We start from the raw sequence: 17,445 nt of genomic DNA, 5'->3' as shown, positions 1-17,445 counted from the left end.
TCGAACACAATATTTCAGCTGAGACCCAATCAGTGTTCTAAAAAGTTTTTGCATAACTGCATTCCTTTTGTGCTCGATTACTCGATTAATAAAGCCAAATGATCCAATCTTTTTTAACAACATTCTCAACTTGTCCTGCCACCTTCAAAGATGTGTGTACATACATCTCATATTCTCTGTTCCTGCAGCCCCTTTAAATTGTACCATTGAGTTTATATTGCCTCTCCTCATTCTTTCTACCTAAATGTATCACTTCTGTGCTTCAAATTTCATCTGCCATGTGTCTGCCCATTTCACCAGACTGTCTATTTCTTCCAGAAATCTGTTACTATCCTCCTCATTGTTCACTACATTTCCGAGTTTTGTATCATCTGCAAACTTTGAAATTCTGCCCTGTATACCCAAGTCATTAATATATATCAAAAAGAACAGTGGTCCTAATACCGTCCCCTGGGGGACACCACTGTATACTTCCCTCCAGTCTGAAAAGCCACCATTCACCACTACATTCTGCTTTCTATCCATTAGACAATTTTGTATCTGTCCCTATAATCCCATGGACTTTAATTTTGCTAACAAGAGTATTATGAGCTACTTTGTCAAACACATTTTGAAAGTCCATATACACAACATCAACCTTCGTCAACCCTCTCCGATACTTGCTCAAAGAACTCGATCAAGTTAGTCAAACACGATTTGCCTTTAACAAATCCGTGCTGCCTGTCATTGATTAGCCCATACTTTTCCAAATCCCATTTAATGGTTTCCCGGATTATTGTCTCTAAAAGTTTCCCCACCACCGTTGGGCTGACTGGCCTTTAGTTGCCAGGTTTATCCTTCTCCCGCTTTTTAAACAGGGGCGTAACATTTGCAATCCTCCACTACTCTGGCACCACCCCCATATCTAATGATTATGGCTAGGCCCTCCGCAATTTCCGCCCTTACTTCCCTCAATAACATAGGACGCATCCCATCTGGACCAGGTGACTTTTCTACTTTAAGCACTGCCAACCTTTTAATTACCTCTTCCTTATCTATTGTTTTATTTTTTCCAATAGCACTACTACCTCCTCCTTCACTGCTACGTTGACAGCATCCCCATTCTCTGGTGAAGAGAGATGCAAAGTAATCATTTACTATCTCAATTATATCCCTGCCTCCAGAAGTATATCTCCATTGTTGTTCCTTCCTTTGACTACCCTTTTATTTTTTATATGTTTTGAAAATGCTTTTGGGTTCCCTTTTATGTTAGCTGCTAATCTATTCTCATGTTCTCCCTTTGCCCTTCTTACTCCTTATTTAGATCTCCTGTGTACTATTTGCATTCAGCTTGGTTACCTACTGTATTATGAACCTGACATTTGACATAGGCCCCTTTTGCTGTCTCATTTTAATCTCTATATCTGCAGTCATCCAGGGAGCTCGAGCTTTGTGTACCCTTCCTTTCCCCCCTTGGTGGAATGTGTTTAATCTGTACCCCGCTTTGAAGGCCTCCCAATGTTTTGCCTGCAAATTTTTGATTCAATCCACTGGGCAAGATTCCTTTTCAATATACTGAAGTTACCCCTCCTCCAGTTAAGTATATGTATGCTTGATTGTTCCTTTTCCTTTGCCATAACTATTCTAAAGCTATTGATATTATGATCACTGTTCCCCAAGTACTCCCCCACTGAAAGATTCTCCACTTGCCCCACTTCATTCCCCAGAACTAGATCCATCTCTGTACCTCGTTGGGCTCGAAACACACTGATTAAGAAAGGTCATTTGTACAGATACCAGCAATTCCCACCAGCTATTATTGCCCTATACTCTTTAAATATCCCAGTGTAGGAATAGATGTATTCCTAACCAAATCACTGAGGTCGACTTGGGAGAAACGATCCAATAAGTTTTTAATGAAGGATTTGACGAAGTACAGAAAACAACATAGACCGATGCAGGAGAGTCTTGGAACAGGTCTTACCCCAGTGGGGACACCACGAGGACTGAGTCCGCAGTCCTGTGGATTGCGTGATAACATCATCACGTTCGCGTCGTGTCGTCTGCACGTTGTCCGCGTTTCCTACGCTTGGGGCATCACGTGACTCGCGACATGACGTCATCGCATTTGCCCATCCTTGGGGCGGTCACGTGACTCGTGTGATGGTGTTATCGCATTCTCCCGGCACCCGGCACTGTAGCTGGCCGTTGCGGCCGAAGTCGCGGGAGCAGGAGTCACCCGGCACTGCAGCTGGCCGATGCGGCTGAAGTCGCGGGCGCGGGAGGCCGAGCTGTGCCGGCGGCCGCCATGGGAGTGGGAGGCCGAGCTGGGCCGGCGGCTGTCACGGGAGCGGAAGGCCGAGCTGGGCCGGCTCATGCTCTTAAAGGGGCAACGCCCCATACAGGTAAACACTATACAAACACAGGTACAGGGAATTATGTACAGGTAAGTAAGGGACACTCAGTGGTACCGCCACATACGCCCCCCCAGAATTTGCTTTAACGAAAGTTAAAAGACGAGGTGGTCTGACGAGCTGGTGGTCTCGGCGGTCGTGCTGTCTCGACTTGGCAGGCGAGGTCTAAAGATGCTGGTCGTGAACAGATCCTTACGCGCGTCGTGGCGAATAAAACGTATCCATCATGCAAAGGACCGTGGAGGTGTGCGACCTCTGTGGCCCGTGGTTTGAAGCGGGCGCCAGGTCGAAACAGCAGGCCATAATATAGTGATGGGCAGGTTGGGCAGACGCGGACCATGACTCTGTTGATGTTGGAGAAAGTCCTCAGTCTGACGAAATCTGCAGGAACGCCGAACGGGCGATCCAGGAGGACTTGGCGGGCGAGGGCGGTGAACTCGCCAACAGGTGAGCGAACTGTTCAGCAGACTGGAATGCACAGAATGGTGTGTGCCATAGTGCTACGACGGTAACACAACAGAGTGTGAACCGTTGCTGCATTGATCAGTGATCGGTGATGACAGCAACTTTCGCGTGGCCGATCGCGGCCGCGGGATGCCCGTTGGACCCGTCCTCGATGTTTGCAGCATCAGTAGATGTTTGCGTTTGTTCAGGGGAACCTGTAGAAAGGACGGCAATGCTCCGAGTTGTTGTTGCTTTAGGGGGAAAACTGCTGGGAGGGCGGCAACCCTTCGAGTTTTTGTTGATTCAAGTGGAAAACTGCCGGGAGGGCGGCAACGCTTCGCTTTCGCGCCGAAAAGCGTGGTAGAAAACACAACCAGCAGGCTGACGGGCTGGTGCTTCATCGGCGGGGAATGAGTCTTCGTGTTTCACGAGGGATGGATCCTCGTGGTTTGCGAGGGATGGGTCCTCGTGGTTCACGAGGGATGGGTCCTCATGGTTCACGAGGCATGGGTCCTCGTGGTTCACGAGGGATGGGTCTTTGTGGTTCGTGAGGGATGGGTCCTCATGGGTCGTGAGGAGTGCGTCCTCATGGTTCATGAGGGATGGGTCCTCGTGGGTCATGAGGAGCGAGTCCTCGTGGCATCACCGCGGTGGTGCGCTCTGATCTTAAGGGCCCGAAAACCTGCAGAACCCGCGCTTGGAGGGATGTATACTTGCTGTTGTATTGGTAGATGTTGTGGAGGCGGACGATCCATGTGGTGGTAGAAATGTCGAATACGGAGACCGTAAGCAGGTGCTTGGTCTGCGCTGCATTGATGTTCTCGGCGAACAGGGCTTCTACCTTTATAAAGCATGAGGGCGGTTGTTGCTCCCTGAATACGTTCGCAAAGGCGGGGTCGCCAATGTAGGAATTGGTGTTCATCGGTTGTTGTTCGGCGGTTGTTGCTCGTCGGTTGTTGTTCACCGTGCTCTTCTTCTGCAAAAGCGTTCACAGAGACGGGGTTCAGGCGATGTGCTGCATCCATGGAAAACATTCACGGAGACAGGGTCACCAATGTAGGTGTTGGACGAATTCGGCTGTGCACGTCGGTCGTCTTCTGTGAAAACGAGGTTCAGGCTGTGCGTTTCTTCCACGAAAAACGTTCACGGATACGGGGTTACCAGTGTAGGAATAGGTGAACTCCCGTACTCACATCGCTGGGTCACCAATGTAGGAATAGGTGTATTCCTAACCAAATCACTGAGGTCGACTCAGGAGAAACAATCCAATAAGTTTTAAATGAAGGATTTGATGAAGTACAGAAAACAACATACACCGATGCAGGAGAGTCTTGGAACAGGTCTTACCCCAGTGGGGACGCCACAAGGACTGAGTCTGCAGTCCTGTGGATTGCGTGATGACATCATCATGTTCGCGTTGTGACGTCATCACGTTGTCTGCGTTTCCCACGCTTGGGGCATCACGTGACTCGTGACGTGACGTCATCGTATTTGCCCGAGCTAAGGTGGTCACGTGACTCGCGTGATGGCGTTATCGCATTCTCCCGGCACTGTAGCTGGCCGTTGCGGCCGAAGTTGCGGGAGTCACCCGGCACTGCAGCTGGCCGATGTCGCGGGTGCTGGAGGCCGAGCTGTGCCTGCGGCCGCCGCGGGAGCGGGAGGCGGAGCTGGGCCGGCGGCCGTCGCGGGAGTGGAAGGCCGAGCTGGGCCAGCTCGCGCTCTTAAAGGGGCAATGCCCCATACAGGTAAACACTATACAAACAGAGGTAAAAGGGAATTATGTACAGGTAAGTAAGGGACACTCGGTGGTACCGCCACACCAGTCTATATTAGGAAAATTGAAGTCGCCCTTTATCACTACTCTATAGTTCTTTCATTTTTCTGTAATTTGACTGAAAATTTGCATTTCCATCTCCTTATCACTATTTGGTGGCCTATAATATACACCCAACAGCGTAATAGGTCATCTTCTTTAACGTTAACCCAACAGATTCTGTCTTTGAACCCTCAACTACATCATCCCTCTCCCGTGCTACAATAGTTTATTTGATCATTACTGCCACCCCTCCCTTTTTCCTTCCCTATCTTTCCTGAATCCCATGTGGTGACTTGTGCCTGCAGTTCACCAACTTTATTTACCAAGCTGTGTCCATTTATACACATGCACTCCAAACCCATTTTAGACTGCCTCGCATTTTCCCTGTCTTATCCCCCTGTTACTAAATTACCCTTTACTCTAGTGCTATTAGTCTCCCCAAGTCCTCTGTGCACTTTGTTTCTCCTCTCTTATGTTTCACCCAGGTGGCCATCCACCTACCAACTTAGTTTAAAACCTCTTCCACAGAACTAGTTATACTTCCCACAAGGACATTGATTCCATCACTGTTGAGGTGCAACCCGTCCACCTTTAATAGGCTCCTCCTGCCTCAGGACTGGTTCCACTGCCCCACGAATCTGAAGTTCTTCCTCCAGAAGCATTTCTCAAGCCATGCGGTAACCTGTCTTATCCTACTATTCCTATACTCACCAGCACTGTGTCACTGGACGAATCCAGAGATAACTACCTTTCAGGTCCTGCTCTTTAATTTTCCTCTGAGCTCTGAAACTCTGACTGCAGGACCTCAGCGCTTTTCCTTCATGCGTCATTGGTTCAAACATTGACCACTACATCTGGCTGTTCCCCTTCCCCGCTCAAAATGTTCTGCACCCTCTCAGAGATGTACCCGCCTTGGTTCCGTAACCATTAATAACCTTGCCGAACAGAAATCTACCAATCTTGGTTTTGTCATTTTCAATTGACCCCTAGCCTCAACAGCTTTTTTTGTGGCGTGAGTTCCAGATTGCCACGAACCTTCATGTGAAGAAATGCTCTCTGAACTTCGCCCCTGAATGATCTAGCTCTAATTTTAATGTTATGCCACCTTGTTCTGGACTCCCACCAGGTGAAATAGTTTCTCTTTATCTATCCTGTCAAATCATTTAATCATCTTCAACACCACAGTTAGGTCACCCGTTAATCTTTTATAATCAAGTGAACACAAACCGAGTCTATGCAACCTGTCCTCATAATGTAATCATTTTTTGCTTCGGTATCATTCTGGAGAATCTGCATTGCATCCCCACCAAGGCCAAGATATCCTTTCTGAGGTGCGGTGCCCAGAAGTTAACACAATACTCCAGATGGGGTCTAACCAGAGCTCTGTACAGCTGTAACATAACTTCCACCCCTTTCTATTCCATCCTGTTGAGATAAAGGCTGACATTCCATTAGATTTTTTTAAAATATTTGTTTCTACCTGTCCATTAGCTTGTAGTCATTTCAGTACTTGGACCCCTAAGTCTCTCTGCCCATCCACAGTTCCTAGCTTCTCGATCTCTGATCTCTCTTACTTATGTCCAAGGCGGATGACCTCACATTTCCCCAAATTGAAGTTCACCTGCCACAGTTTTTCCCACTAACTTAACCTACCAATGTCCCTTTGCAAATTTCTGCTGCCATCTTCACAATTTACTGTGCAACCTAACTTGGTGTCATTAGCAAGCATGGATATATGGCTCTCTATTCCTTCATCCAAGTCATTTATAATTATAATGAAAATCTGAGGCCCCACTAGTCACATCCTGCCAATCTGAGAACATACCCAATGGCCTAGAAATTCACTGGCCTTAGCGCCGCTTTTGAGGCGCTAGAGGGCCTAGCGGCGAAGTTATGGCCAGTTTTGAAATTGACAGGGGCCCTAAATTGGCGTTAGGCCGGTAGCGCTGCGCCGGCACCGATGACGTCATCGGTGTGCGCAGCGTCCCGGTTGCCATGGTAACCCACCCAAACTCGGAAATTGAGTTGCGGCCGCCTCACCCGTGGCAGCCGCAAGCAACGTTCTGGCAGAGGTGCCTTACAGAACGTTGCGCCGGCGCATTAAAGGCCCCGCGGCGGCCGGCCGCTTTTCAGCTGCCCGCCTGGCCGCAGCTCCCTCCCCGGAGCTGAGGAGGCTGAGGGGGGACATGATTGAGGTGTACAAAATTATGAGGGGCATAGATAGGATGGATGCTGAGGAGCTTTTTCCCTTAGTAGAGGGGTCGATAACTAGGGGGCATAGATTCAAGGTAAAGGGCGGGAGGTTTAGAGGGGATTTGAGAAAGAACTTTTTCACCCAGAGGGTGGTTGGAGTCTGGAACTCACTGCCTGAAAGGGTTGTGGAGGCAGAAACCCTCACAACATTTAAGAAGCATTTGGATGTGCACTTGAAATGCCATAGCATACAAGGCTACGGGCCAAATGCTGGAATATGGGATTAGATTAGACAGGGCTTGATGGCCGGCGCGGACACGATGGGCCGAAGGGCCTCTATCCGTGCTGTATTACTCTATGACTCTATGACTCTATGACTTCCCCCTTCCCCCCCCCCCCCCGGAACAGAAGCAAGCCCGGCACTTGTCCGAGGTGCCGGGCTCATTTTTAAAAAGATTATCGGGAGTCGGATGCAGCATTTCCAAATTTGCAGACGACACTAAACTAGGAGGGGGGGTGGGCTCAGAGGAAGAGACCAGGAAGCTCCAGAGCGATTTGGACAGACTGGGCGATTGGGCGGATAAATGGCAGATGCACTATAATGTGGACAAGTGCGAAGTTATCCACCTTGGGTGCAGGAACGGGAGGGCAAATTATTATTTAAATGGCAATAGATTGGGAGAGGGGGAAGTACAGAGAGACCTGGGTGTTCTTGTACACCAGTCACTGAAGGCGAGCATGCAGGTGCAACAGGCGGTCAAGAAGGCAAACGGTATGCTGGCCTTCATAGCAAAAGGGTTAGAATACAGGAACAGGGATACCTTGCTGCAGCTGTACAGGGCACTGGTGAGACCACACCTCGAGTACTGTGTACAGTTTTGGTCGCCTCATCTGAGGAAGGATGTTCTTGCCATGGAGGGGGTGCAGCGGCGATTCACCAGGCTGATACCAGGAATGGCGGGAATGACCTATGAGGAGAGACTATGTAGTTTAGGGATGTACACACTGGAGTTTAGAAGATTGAGAGGGGACCTCATAGAAGTGTATAAAATTCTGACAGGTCTAGACAGACTGGATGCAGAAGGAATGTTTCCCTTGGCGGGTGAGAACAGAACTAGAGGACATAATTTAAGGATAAGGGCTAAACCATTTAGGACAGAGATGAGGGGGAATTTCTTCACTCAGAGAGTGGTGAACCTGTGGAACTCATTGCCACAGAGGGCAGTGTACGCCAGCTCATTAAATATATTTAAGAGGGAATTAGATATATTTCTACGGGCAAAAGGGGTTAAGGGTTACGGAGAGAAGGCGGGGACGGGATACTGAATTAAAGGATCAGCCATGATCTCATCGAATGGCGGAGCAGGCACGAAGGGCCGAATGGCCTACTCCTGCTCCTATCTTCTATGTATCTATGTATCGCGGGCCGCGGCCGGGTGCAGGCAGCTCCTCCTTAAGGGAAGGAGGAGGACTGCACTTCCCGAACCTGCCGCACCGCAGCGGGCGCCGCAGCGCCGGAATAGCGCCGAAATTCAGCGCATAGCGCCAGTTTTCAGGCGCTAACAGCTTTCAGCAGCGCCGGCAGCCGTTTGGGCGCAGAAGTAGTGAATTTTTGGCCCGCCCAGCGCGACTTAGCTCCGGCAGTAACTTCCGGCGCTAAAGCCGTCGCTGCGCCAAAACCCAATTTCTAGGCCATTATCTCTAGTCTCTGTCTCCTACCTCCTAATCAATTCTCTATCAACCCAATAGTTTGCCTCCAATTCTGTGCACTTTCAATTTTGTTACCAATCTCCTTTGTGGAACCTTGTTGAATGCCTTCTGGAAGTCCATATAAATAACTTCCATAGACAATCCCTTACTTACCATGTTAGTTACCTCCTCACATCATTAAACTAGCTTCATTAGACATGACATACCATTTACAAATCCACGCTGGCTCTCCCTAATCAGTTCATATTAGTCCAAATGCTCAATCAGTCTATGTCCTAATAACACATTTCTGGATGTAGCTTCCAAAATATTCACTGAAAATGCAATTCTACTGTATAAAAATGGGTGTTCAGTGCACGAACTAACAGCTAGCCTTACATTCTTCATGAGATTATCTCGGCCTTGTGTAATTTGCCACAGTGTGTTTTTGAGCCAAGTCCTTACCCTACATATACTCCAGCAAAGCCTTCATCGTACCCTTGGATGAGTGGAGGAGGGTCTTTCTATATCAGTTGAAAACCATTGTTGCAGGTGATATCTCCAATCGTAATGTTCTCTGAACACGGCCAGGTGAGGCCAAAGGATCTGAGGGTCACGCATCGTGACATCGTGGCTAACGCTGCTTGGGTTATTTGGAGGATGAGTACAGTTATGTCCCTGAGCAGGGCAGGAATGGGAAGTGCAGTTTCCCCAGCTTTTATTCTGAAATTTGCTCAAGCAGTTTTGCAGAATTGGTTAGTAACAAGACCTTAACAGGGCGAACACAATTTACACACAAATTGGGACTCCTGCATTCAACAGCAAAGAGACTTTGATCCCATTAACTTGGACTGGATATCAACTGAGCACCATGGGATAAAAATAATTGTAACACTCACTATTCCTGCATACATAGATTTGTATTTCATAACTGCAATTTATGGCCATTTTCTGCATAAGATTCTATAGGGAGGCATCTGAAAAACTACAAAACAACACGATAAAACCTAATTGGAGACAGTACTTTGAACAGTCACGAAGCAGTTTAACCTTTTATGGTATAGTGCTGTCAGCCAATGTATTAATTTTGTTTATGAGGACCCACATGAGGTCACTGATTAACCAGTGCTGGCTGTTGCACTTTGTACCAAGAAAACTTTACCTCACTGTGATATTTCCTTGACAGGAACGTTGAATTGTTTGCATTTGCTTACACAAATAAACTAATATTTAAATTATATTTCCATGTTGATTCTTATGGCCTAGAAATTGAGTTGCCTTAGCGCCGCTTTTGCGGCGCTAGAGGGCCTAGCGCTGCAATTGGCGCCGGCGCCGAAATTGCCCGGGGCCCTTCCGCCGCGCTAGACCGGTAGCGCTGCGCCGGCACCGATGACGTCATCGGTGTGCGCAGCGTCCTGGTTGCCATGGCGACGGGCCCCAGCGCCGAAATTCAGTTGCGGCCGCCTCGCCCGTGGCAGCCGCAACTAAGACTCTGGCAACAGAGTCTTACCTGACTTTGCGCCGGCGCATTAAAGGCCCCGCGGCGGCCGGCCGCTTTCCCGCCGGCCGCCTGGCCGCAGCTCCCTCCCCGGACTTCCCCCCGCCCCCCCCCCCCCGGAACAGAAGCAAGCCCGGCACTTGTCCGAGGTGCCGGGCTCATTTTTAGAACGATTTTCGCGGGCCGCGGCCGGGTGCAGGCAGCTCCTCCTTAAGGGAAGGAGGAGGCCTGCACTTCCCGAACCTGCCGCACCGCAGCGGGCGCCGCAGCGCCGGAATAGCGCCGATATTCAGCACGTAGCGCCAGTTTTCAGGCGCAAACACCTCTCAGCAGCGCCGGCAGCCGTTTGGGCGCAGAATTATTGAATTTTGGGCCCGACCAGCGCGACTTAGCTCCGGCACTAACTTCCGGCGCTAAAGCCCTGGCTGCGCCAAAACTCAATTTCTAGGCCTATATGTTTAGAATTTGAATAAAACCAGTTCCATTTGAATCCAGGAACAGCTTTTTCACACAAAGTATTGTGAGAATGTGGAACACTGAGCCCAGAAATTCACTGACACAGAATTAAGTGAGGTGCTTAGAAAAAAGAAATATCGACTTAATCTCCGCACCCCCCCCCCATCAGCATATCCTCCCATTCCTGTCCATGTGCTTATTTAGCTTCCCCTTTAAGGGTTCAATGCTATTCGCCTCGTCTACTCCACGTGGCAGCAATTTCCACATTCTAGCCACTCTTTGGGCAAAAAGGTTTCTCCTGAATGTTTTACTGGGTTTACTAGTGACTGGGTTTACTAGTGACTGGATTTACTAGTGACTGGGTTTACTAGTGACTGGGTTTACTAGTGACTGGATTTACTAGTGACTGGGTTTACTAGTGACTGGGTTTACTGGTGACTGGGTTTACTGGTGACTTGATTTACTGGTGACTGGGTTTACTAGTGACTGGGTTTACTGGTGACTTGATTTACTGGTGACTGGGTTTACTGGTGACTGGGTTTACTGGTGACTGGGTTTACTAGTGACTGGGTTTACTGGTGACTGGGTTTACTGGTGACTGGGTTTACTGGTGACTTGATTTACTAGTGACTGGGTTTACTGGTGACTGGGTTTACTGGTGACTGGGTTTACTGGTGACTGGGTTTACTAGTGACTATCTCATGTTTATGGGCCCTGGTTTTGGACTCCTCCACAAGTGGAAACATCTTCACTTCCTCTACCCCATCAAACCCCTTCACAATTTTGAAGACCTCTATCAGGTCACCTCTCAGTCTTCTCTTTTCTAGAGAAAAGAGCCCAGCCTGTTCAGTCTGTCCTGACAGAATTAACCTCTCAGTTCTGGTAACATCCTTGTCAATCTTTTTTGCAGCTTCTCCGGTGACTCTATATCCTTTCTGTAATATGGAGGCCAGAAGTGTACGCAGTACTCTGTGTGTGGTCAAACCAACGGTTCTGTACAAGTATTACATAAATTCCCTGCTTTTCAATTATACGCCTCTAGAAATTAACCCCAGTGATTTGTTTTCATTTTTATGGCCTTATTACCTTGCATTGCTCTTTTAATGATTTGGGAATGTTTACCCCCATGTCCCTCTGCTCCTCTACCCATTTAGATTTTTATTTTCCAAAGAGAATCTTGCCTCCTTATTCTCCTACCAACATGGACCGCCTTACACTTATCAACATCAAAATTCAGTAGCCATTTACACACCCAGTCTACAAGTTTATGAACATCTTCTCCTTTTGTGTCTTGGTCTTCCTCAGTAATAACTATAACTCATATTTAGTGTCATCCGCAAGTTTAGAAATTGTGCAAATCGTTTATGTAAATGGTGAACAGCATTGGTCTCAGCACCGATCCCAGTGGATCCCCACTTCCCACGTTCCACCAGTCTGATTAACCACCTTTAACCACTATTAACTGTGTTCTGTTTTGTAGCCAGTTCGCTATCCATTCTGCTACTTGTCCCTTGATTCTGAACTTTCTCTCACCTTTTTCACTGTTTCTTTCTCTCTGTCTCTGTTTCCTGCTCTCACTCTCTATTCCTTCTCTCTCTCTCTCTCTTTACCCTGCTCTATCTATCCTTGTCTGTTCTGTTCACTTTTGTCACTCTCTTTTCTCCCTCTGTGCCTATTCCTGTTATTTTATCTTTCTCTCTCTGCCCCTGTACCAACCTCTCTCCTCCTCTGTCCCTATCTCTCTCTCTCGCTGTCACAGTCATGCCCTTTGTCGCTCTTTCTCTTTCAATCCCCCCTCTCTATCTCTCTCTCTCTGTCTTTCTCTCCCTGTCTTTTTCTTTCTCTTTGTCTCTGTCTTTTGCTCGCTCTCTCTCTCTCTCTCTCTTTCCACCCACGTCTATCTCACTGTTGTCTCTCTGATTTAATATTCATTGAAAAGGATCCAGAAATATTTCAGACTAACAGAAGAGGGAGGGAAGAGACTGGAGGGTAGGGGAGGGATAGAGTGGAGAGGGTAGAGAGGGAGGGAGGGGGACGCAGAGAGTGGAGGGTGGGAGAGTGTGGAGAGGAGAAGGAGGAGAGAGGGAGGGGGGAGGGAGAGACTGGAGGATGGAGGAGGGACAGAGAGGAGATGGGAGGAAGGGGAGAGGGAGGGGAGAGAGTGGATAGGGGAGGGAGGGGAGAGGGAGGGAAGAGAGTGGAGGGGGGGACAGAGTGGAGAGGGGAGCAAGGGGAGAGTGAGGGGGAGGGAGACGGTGGAGGGTGGGAGCGAGTGGAGAGGGAGGTGAGAGGGAGGGGGGCCAGAGTGGAGGGGAGGGGGAGGGAGAGAGCGGATGGGGAGGAAGAGGGCAGAGGTGGAGTGGGAGAGTGGAGGGGAGAGGTGACAGGAGAGAGTGGAGGGGAGGGAGAGAGAGTGGAGGGGAGGAAGAGAGAGTGTGGAGGGGAGGAAGAGAGAGAGTGGAGGGGAGGGAGAGAGAGTGGAGGGGAGGGGAGGGAGAGAGAGTGGAGGGGAGAGAGAGTGGAGGGGAGGGAGAGAGAGAGTGGAGGGGAGGGAGAGAGAGAGTGGAGGGGAGGGAGAGAGAGAGTGGAGGGGAGGGAGAGAGAGAGTGGGGGGAGGGAGAGAGAGAGTGGAGGGGAGGGAGAGAGAGTGGAGGGGAGGGAGAGAGAGAGTGGAGGGGAGGGAGAGAGAGAGAGTGGAGGGGAGGGAGAGAGTGAGTGGAGGGGAGGGAGAGAGAGTGAAGGGGAGGGAGAGAGAGTGAAGGGGAGGGAGCGAGAGTGGAGGGGAGGGAGAGAGAGTGGAGGGGAGGGAGAGAGAGAGAGAGTGGAAGGGAGGGAGAGAGAGAGAGTGGAGGGGAGGGAGAGAGAGAGTGGAGGGGAGGGAGAGAGAGAGGGGAGGGGAGGGAGAGAGAGTGTGGAGGGGAGGGAGAGAGAGAGTGGAGGGGAGTGAGAGAGAGTGGAGGGGAGGGAGAGAGAGAGTGGAGGGGAGGGAGAGAGAGAGTGGAGGGGAGGGAGAGAGAGAGAGTGGAGGGGGAGAGAGAGAGAGTGGAGGGGAGGGAGAGAGAGAGTGGAGGGGAGGGAGAGAGAGAGTGGAGGGGAGGGAGAGAGAGAGTGGAGGGGAGGGAGAGAGAGAGTGGAGGGGAGGGAGAGAGAGAGTGGAGGGGAGGGAGAGAGAGAGTGGAGGGGAGGGAGAGAGAGAGTGGAGGGGAGGGAGAGAGAGAGTGGAGGGGAGGGAGAGAGAGAGTGGAGGGGAGGGAGAGAGAGAGTGAAGGGGAGGGAGCGAGAGTGGAGGGGAGGGAGAGAGAGTGGAGGGGAGGGAGAGAGAGAGAGAGTGGAGGGGAGGGAGAGAGAGAGAGTACCCTCAGTCAACTAGTCCTGGGACTCAGTGAAGTAACTACCAACAATACTAACAATAACCAGCCCCAGGACAGTGACAGGGTAACACAAAGAATTCGACCCAACACAATCGTCGCTAAGCAAAAGGAAAAATATCTGACATATTGGGCAGAAACAACAAAAACCCAAAGCAAACTCAATTGCTACTTGGCCCTAAACAGACAATACAACATAGCTGATTACCTGACCATGGTAAAGGATAACAAACTGAGAAGAACCTTGACAAGGTACAGACTTAGCGAACATAGCCTAGCGATCGAAAAAGGCAGACACAGGCAGACCAGGCTGCCAAGAGAGGACAGGATATGCTCGCACTGCAGTCAGGGAGTGGTGGAGACAGAGATGCACTTCCTCACAGCTTGTGGAAAATATCAGGGCATCAGGGAGAATTTCTACCAAAAATTCTCACAAATATGCCCTGATTTCAGAAATCTGAATGACAACCAAAAACTCCCATTCCTACTGGGAGAGGAGAGAAGCTGTATAACACTGGCGGCACGCTATGTTACAGCTTGCCATGAACAGAGAGCCAACCAGTAAACTAAGAAAAGAATATATATAAACAATGCGAATGTATATTTATACACTCAGGGATATACCTGTTTATACACTGTATGAATAGAACTGCGTTTATGTGGTAAACCATAAATGTATTTTGATGCTTTGGCAACATAAGATGTAACTTATCATGCCAATAAAGCGATTTGAATTGTGAATTGTGAATTGTGAGTGGAGGGGAGGGAGAGAGAGAGTGGAGGGGAGGGAGAGAGAGAGGGGAGGGGAGGGAGAGAGAGTGTGGAGGGGAGGGAGAGAGAGAGTGGAGGGGAGTGAGAGAGAGTGGAGGGGAGGGAGAGAGAGAGTGGAGGGGAGGGAGAGAGAGAGTGGAGGGGAGGGAGAGAGAGAGAGTGGAGGGGAGAGAGAGAGAGTGGAGGGGAGGGAGAGAGAGAGTGGAGGGGAGGGAGAGAGAGTGGAGGGGAGGGAGAGAGAGAGTGGAGGGGAGGGAGAGAGAGAGTGGAGGGGAGGGAGAGAGAGAGTGGAGGGGAGGGAGAGAGAGAGTGGAGGGGAGGGAGAGAGAGAGTGGAGGGGAGGGAGAGAGAGAGTGGAGGGGAGGGAGAGAGAGAGTGGAGGGGAGGGAGAGAGAGAGTGAAGGGGACGGAGAGAGAGAGTGGAGGGGAGGGAGAGAGAGAGTGGAGGGGAGGGAGAGAGAGTGAAGGGGAGGGAGAGAGAGTGTGGAGGGGAGGGAGAGAGAGAGTGGAAGGGAGGGAGAGAGAGAGTGTGGAGGGGAGGGAGAGAGAGAGTGGAGGGGAGGGAGAGAGAGAGTGGAGGGGAGGGAGAGAGAGAGAGTGGAGGGGAGGGAGAGAGAGAGTGTGGAGGGGAGGGAGAGAGAGAGTGGAGGGGAGTGAGAGAGAGAGTGGAGGGGAGGAGAGAGAGGGGAGGGAGAGAGAGTGGAGGGGAGGGAGAGAGAGTGGAGGGGAGGGAGAAAGAGAGTGGAGGGGAGGGAGAGAGAGAGTGGAGGGGAGGGAGAGAGAGAGTGGAGGGGAGGGAGAGAGAGTGGAGGGGAGGGAGAGAGAGTGGAGGGGAGCGAGAGAGAGAGTGGAGGGGAGGGAGAGAGAGTGGAGGGGGGGAGAGAGAGAGTGGAGGGGAGGGAGAGAGAGAGAGAGGAGGGAGAGAGAGAGTGGAGGGCAGGGGTGGGAGAGTGGAGGGGAGGGAGAGAGAGAGTGGAGGAGAGGGAGAGAGAAAGTGGAGGGAAGGGAGAGAGAGAGAGTGGAGGGGAGGGAGAGAGAGAGTGGAGGGGAGGGAGAGAGAGAGTGGAGGGGAGGGAGAGAGAGAGTGGAGGGGAGGGAGAGAGAGAGTGGAGGGGAGGGAGAGAGAGAGTGGAGGGGAGGGGAGGGAGGAGAGAGTGGAGGGGAGGGAGAGAGAGTGGAGGGAAGGGAGAGAGAGAGTGGAGGGGAGGGAGAGAGAGAGAGTGGAGGGGAGGGAGAGAGAGAGAGTGGAGGGGAGGGAGAGAGAGTGAAGGGGAGGGAGAGAGAGTGTGGAGGGGAGGGAGAGAGAGAGTGGAGGGGAGGGAGAGAGAGTGGAGGGGAGGGAGAGAGAGAGTGGAGGGGAGGGAGAGAGAGAGTGGAGGGGAGGGAGAGAGAGAGTGGAGGGGAGGGAGAGAGAGTGGAGGGGAGAGAGAGAGAGAGTGGAGGGGAGGGAGAGAGAGTGTGGAGGGGAGGGAGAGAGAGTGGAGGGGAGGGAGAGAGTGAGAGGAGGGGGGGAGAGAGAGAGAGAGAGTGGAGGGGAGGGAGATAGAGTGAGTGGAGGGGAGGGAGAGAGAGAGTGGAGGGGAGAGAGAGAGTGTGGAGGGGAGAGTGAGAGAGAGTGGAGGGGAGGGAGAGAGAGTGTGGAGGGGAGGGAGAGAGAGTGTGGAGGGGAGGGAGAGAGAGAGTGGAGGGGAGGGAGAGAGAGTGGAGGGGAGGGAGAGAGTGGAGGGGAGGGAGAGAGAGAGTGGAGGGGAGTGAGAGAGAGAGGAGGGGGGAGAGAGAGAGAGAGAGTGGAGGGGAGGGAGAGAGAGAGAGTGGAGGGGAGGGAGAGAGAGAGTGGAGGGGAGGGAGAGAGAGAGTGGAGGGGAGGGAGAGAGAGAGTGGAGGGGAGTGGAGAGAGTGGAGGGGAGGGAGAGAGAGAGTGGAGGGGAGGGAGAGAGAGAGTGGAGGGGAGGGAGAGAGAGAGTGGAGGGGAGGGAGAGAGAGTGGAGGGAGGGTGAGAGTGAGAGGAGGGGGGGAGTGAGAGTGAGAGAGTGGAGGGGGGGGAGATAGAGAGAGTGGAGGGGAGGGAGAGAGAGTGTGGAGGGGGGGTGAGAGAGTGGTGGGGAGGGAGAGAGTGAGAGGAGGGGGGGGAGAGAGAGAGAGAGAGTGGAGGGGAGGGAGATAGAGTGAGTGGAGGGGTGGGAGAGAGAGAGTGGAGGGGAGAGAGAGAGTGTGGAGGGGGAGTGAGAGAGAGTGGAGGGGTGGGAGAGAGAGTGTGGAGGGGAGGGAGAGAGAGTGTGGAGGGGAGGGAGAGAGAGAGTGGAGGGGAGGGAGAGAGAGTGGGGGGAGGGAGAGAGTGGAGGGGTGGGAGTGAGAGTGGAGGGGAGTGGAGAGAGTGGAGGGGGGAGAGAGAGAGAGAGAGTGGAGGGGAGGAGTGAGAGAGTGGGAGGGGAGGGAGAGAGAGAGTGGAGGGGAGGGAGAGAGAGAGTGGAGGGGAGGGAGAGAGAGAGTGGAGGGGAGGGAGAGAGGGAGTGGAGGGGGAGAGAGAGAGAGAGAGAGAGAGAAGGGGAGGGAGAGACAGAGGAGGGGAGGGAGAGAGAGAGAGTACCCTCAGTCAACTAGTCCTGGGACTCAGTGAAGTAACTACCAACAATACTAACAATAACCAGCCCCAGGACAGTGACAGGGTAACACAAAGAATTCGACCCAACACAATCGTCGCTAAGCAAAAGGAAAAATATCTGACATATTGGGCAGAAACAACAAAAACCCAAAGCAAACTCAATTGCTACTTGGCCCTAAACAGACAATACAACATAGCTGATTACCTGACCATGG

At 51.3% G+C, this 17,445-nt stretch overlaps 1 protein-coding gene across 2 annotated transcripts in view; it reads right to left on the bottom strand.

Moving 5' to 3' along the window:
* LOC147095589 (class I histocompatibility antigen, F10 alpha chain-like) overlaps positions 1-17,445 on the bottom strand; it is a 62,623-nt gene that overhangs the window by 39,980 nt on the left and 5,198 nt on the right. The window contains exon 1 of one of the 2 annotated variants that reach the window (XM_085974708.1): positions 5,365-5,455. The exons of the other annotated variant lie outside the window; for it this stretch is intronic. The gene's annotated coding sequence lies outside the window, so the exon portion shown is untranslated. Of the gene's footprint in view, positions 1-5,364; positions 5,456-17,445 lie in introns of those variants that run through there. 2 annotated transcript variants of the gene reach the window in all.

Source organism: Somniosus microcephalus, unplaced genomic scaffold (genome assembly GCF_052327205.1).
Source record: "Somniosus microcephalus isolate GS21.2 unplaced genomic scaffold, FLI_Smic_1.0 unresolved_chr1, whole genome shotgun sequence".
Classification (NCBI taxonomy): domain Eukaryota; kingdom Metazoa; phylum Chordata; class Chondrichthyes; order Squaliformes; family Somniosidae; genus Somniosus; species Somniosus microcephalus.
Note: the sequence above shows the minus strand (reverse complement) of the source record. Positions and strands in the feature narration are given on the sequence as shown.